Here is a 4,721-nt window from a genome sequence, read left to right as displayed (position 1 = left end):
GGGAACCCCGCCCGGGGGGGAGAGGAGGGACGGGAGGAGGGGAAGCGGACGCGCCTCCCAGCCTCGGGGCCAGGGATGCGTCCGGTGTCGGCCCCTCTGGGGACAGGCTCCCGGACGCAGGCGACCACCCAAGTTGCCTTCGATTCTCTCGGGGGCCCTTGTGCGCTCCCATCCCGGCCCCCGCCCTCGGGTCCGGAGAGGGGTCTTCGCGGGGATCAGCTTACTAACACTTGAGCGCCCATTGGGTGCTGCAGGCTAAGCCGGGATGGAGCCCCTCCCCGCCCCTCCGGTTCCCCACCTGCCCGGACATCCTCGGTCCTCGGGAGGTACCTGAGGACCGAGTGGGACCGCGACAGCGCCCGGAGCAGACCTCCGCACACAGTAGGCGCCTAACAGACACAGGTTCCCTTCTGAAAGCCTAGTTCGGAGGCTTCTGGGGGACCCCATCTCCGAGGATACTCCATCGCCCTGCCTCCTGGGGTGACACGCCTATCCCTGAGGTCTCCTTACCCTGATGCCAGGCAGGCTCACCCCTGCCTCAGGGCAAGCCTGGCTCGGCCTAAGGGAAAGGAACTAGATGCTTCCAGACACACCTGGCTCGGGGTTGGGCCAGCTGGCCCAAATCCTTGGGGGCTGCCAGAGCACTGGGCTCTCATAGGGCACCCTGAGGTGGGGCCCCGGCTGACCGCCCCCTCATTGTGGGTTAGGATGGAAAGGAACAGGACCCTAAGGGGACTTCCCAAGACAGACCTCTTCCCCATGTCCTCTGCTGCGTCGCTCCTCTCAGAAGTTCCTAGATAATACTATCTGATCCACATTTCCTGAGTTGTTTTATAGTTGTTAAAACTACCACCAAATGGGAAAAAGTAACTACTTGATGATCAGGCCCAGGTAGCCCCAGGATGGTTAACACCTGTGATGCCACCCTGTTATCTCACCATCCATCAATCCGAACTGCACATGTGCTGATGACATGTCCTGCGATCCTGTCCTTCACCTGGCCTTTGAAAACACTTTGCTGAGGGTCTTCCCTGGTGGCTCAGCAGGAAAGAAGCCACCCGCGATGCAGGAGGCACCAGATTGATCCCTGATCTGGGAAGATCTCACAGGCTGCGGAGCAACTAAGCCCGTGCCCTACAGCTACTGAGCCTGTGCTCTAGAGCCCAGGCTCCACAAGTGAAAAGTGTTGGTCGCTCAGTCGTGCCCAACTTGTTTGTGACCCTGTCAGGCTCCTCTGTCCATAGAATTCTCCAAGCAAGAACACTGGAGTGGGTTGTCAAGCCCTCCTCCAGGGGAACTTTCCAACGCTGGGATCCAACCTGGGTCCACCTGCATTGCAGGCAGATTCTTTCCAGTCTGAGCCACCAGGGAAGCCCACTCCACAACAGTGAGAACCGGAACTAGCAAGCAGCCCCTTCTCTCCACAAGAGAAAATCCCGCACGGCAACGAAGACCCAGAACAGCCAAAAAAAAAAACCACACTAATTTGTGGACCTAGCTTGACCATGTGAAAGTGTTAGTCACTCAGTCGTGTCTTGACTCTGTGACCCCATGGATTGTAGCCCGTCAGGCTATCGATGGGATTTCCCAGGATAGGATACTGGAGTGGGTTGCCATTTTATTCTCTAGGGGATCTTCCCAACCCAGGGATCGAACCCAGGTCTCCTGCATTGGCAGGTGGATTCTTTACCACTGAGCCACCTGGGAAGCCCACAGCTCCTAAGACAGAGTCCCGATTTCAGTTCCTGCACTGACTGGGGCTCCGTGTGCCTCCCTGCTCTCTGCATCCACCACGCACATTCCCCCACCCTCCCTGGCTCCCAGCTTAAACAGCTCCTCCTCTAAGAAGCCTCTGGAGATGCCAAGTCTGGGTTAGGACTCCCCTAGGTGTTCCCACAGTCCTTGTGACCCCCAGCCCAGCACCACACCTTGGGGTTATGTGGGTGTCTTCTGCTACTCTGGGGGCTAAGTGAGGCTGGGACTATGTCTTGTTATCCAGCACAGGGCCGTGCACACAGCGGGTGCTTGATAACAACTGGAAAAGGAAATAAAGGATCTCCTCTAGCCCATGGACCACTTTCCCCTGAGAACCAGCCCAGAAATCACTACCCCCAGGGGATGGGCTGACAGCACCCACAGTTCTGTCTGTGGTTTGCGCTCACCCTGCCCTCACTGCCCCAGCACTGACCATGCTGGACTACAGCTGCTGGTGCATCTACCTCTGCCAGGAGCATACTCGAGGGTGTTCCAGCCTGTCTTCTACTCTTCCCTGTACATCCTTCCTCTACCCTACCCCGTCCTGGGGCTCCCTCTTTCTCTCTCTCCCTTCCTCTAAAGAGTCAACAGAAGGCAGCTGCAGGAGGTCAGAAGGTGGGAGGAGAGTACATGGGTGGGGCTCTTCCTTCCCTAATCCTTCCTGAAAGCTCCTGGGGGCAATCAGACACACACACCCCCACCCCACTCCCTCAGCTACAGCTCCCTGCCTCCTTCCATTCAGAGCCACATGCTGAGAAACTGAGATTTTTATCTTGAGAGCCCCAGGGAGGGACTGATTGAAGAGACCCCTCTGTAACTCAGTTACAGCTCATAGCAACTGAATAGGTTGCTGCAACTGAGTTGTGGCTCACAGCAACTGAATAGGAGGTCAGGGGCCAGTGGGAAAGGGGGGTTCCCACCAGGTTCCAGTAACCCTTCCCCTCCTGAGCCTTGACCCTGCAGGCTGTAGACAGGAAACATTACCCAACACTCCTGTGAAGAATGTTGCGCACTATCTCAGTTCTCTTTCTTTCTTCCCTGGTGGCTCAGATGGTAAAGAACCCGCCTGTAATGCAGGAGACCAGGGTTTGATCCCTGGATCGGGAAGATCCCCTGGAGAAGGGAATGGCAACCCACTACAGTATCTTTGTCTGGAGAATCCCATGGACAAGGTGGGGCTAAGGTCCTTGGGGTCACAAAGAGTTGGACACAACCGAGCAACTAACACTTTCACTTTCATCCCAGTTCTACAAGAATCTAGCCATTAACTATCGCAGCAGACCTTGGACGGTGCACCTGAGGGGAATTCGGGATGAGAAAATCAGGAAGCCTTCTGCAGTCTGGACACTGACCCTGGACAGTGAAGATGCATATCTAAGGAATAATTCCAATGAACCCAGTCCTTGCATCTTCCCTTACATAGAAAAACCAGGGCTGGAATCATTCATTTGAGGTGTCGGTTCTTTGTGATAGTAATCTACATGTTTTTGTTTTTGCTAGCAAAATATGCCTGTATATCCTGGCTCCTCCCTTACATCTTCAGAGCAACTCCTCAGTGCTTTCTGAGATGCTGTCTTATGGGCTTTTGTCTTCATTAAGGTCCCTGAATAAAACTTAACTCACAACTTTCAGGTTTTGCATTTTTCTTCAGTCCACGAGGCCTAGGGATGATGCTAGCCCTGGGTGCTTCACCCAGATCCACCCACAGATCTGTAAAGGGCCCTTTTAGTGAGGTCTCCTCTAATAAGCATTGTTAAGAATGACTATTTCCTGAGATCTTCCCTGGTGGTTCTATGGTTGGGACCCCATGCTCACAATCCAGGGGGGTGGGTTTGATCCCTGGTCAGGGAACTAGATCCCACGTGCTGCAACTCAGACCCAGCACAGCCTAAAATAAGTAACTAAGCATTTTAAAGAAAAAAAGAATGACTATTTTCTGCTGGAACCTTTACACACAGAGTGTGGCAGCCACGCTATAGATGGGAACTCTGCCTGGGGCCAGAGCAATACCCAGTGACGCCCAGAAAGCCTGTGCTCTCCAGGACTTCCACGCCAGGAGCATGAGAGCTAAGCGGAGCACAGCACAGGCCCCATGCTCTTCCTCTTCACCAGCGCCTGCCCACCCCACCCCCCCGCTCCCCCGCCATCAGCTTCCTCCATATCAGAAGGCAGAAACGCTTGATGCACTTTTCAGCTTCCTTTGTCCAGTCAATCAGACGTACCCTCCTGGGGTCAGAGGTCCCTTCCCTGAGGCATGCTCAGGGGGCTGGTGACCAGTGGCAGGACAGCAGAGCCTCTGCTGTGGTGGGGGTCCTGGCAGCTGGGCAGCAGCCCGCAGTGTCCGCCAGAGAAGAACTGTGATGTGGGCATGACCTCTCTGTCTTGTCCTCCTGCGCCCTCGGTGGTTCTGGGAGGAACACACGTTCCTTTTCATAAATCCCACTTCTGATTAGAGTCAGTTTCTTCCACCTGATAAAACTGTCAGCAGGTGACCAGGGAAATGGGGGTGCATCCGGACTGGACGTTTGCCTGGTTGGAGCCAGAGGCAGTGGAAATCCAGCCAAGATGAAGAGAGAGGTTTTGGCAGCCCTGGTAGGCTGAGACAAAACTAGAACAGCCATCACTGCCAGCGTGGGACAGGTCTTCCCCGACTTACAATGGGTCTACATCCTGATAAGCCCCCTGTAAGTTGAAAATGTCATAAGGCGAAAATGTACTTAATACATTCAGGACATTGACTGCCTTCTCAGTGAGGCCTTCTTACATTCTTACAACCCTGTCCCAAGCCCTCTGCTCTGTCCCAGCACCCTCTACTACACTACATCTTTTTCTTTTTTAATCTTTTCACTGCACCCCGTGTTATGCGGGATCCTAGTTCACCGACCTGGGATCAAACCCCCACCCCTTGCATTGGCAGCTTGGATCCTTAACCATTGAACTGCCAGGGACCTCCTAATGCACTACAT

Source organism: Cervus elaphus, chromosome 24, assembly GCF_910594005.1.
Source record: "Cervus elaphus chromosome 24, mCerEla1.1, whole genome shotgun sequence".
Classification (NCBI taxonomy): Eukaryota; Metazoa; Chordata; class Mammalia; order Artiodactyla; family Cervidae; genus Cervus; species Cervus elaphus.
Note: the sequence above shows the minus strand (reverse complement) of the source record.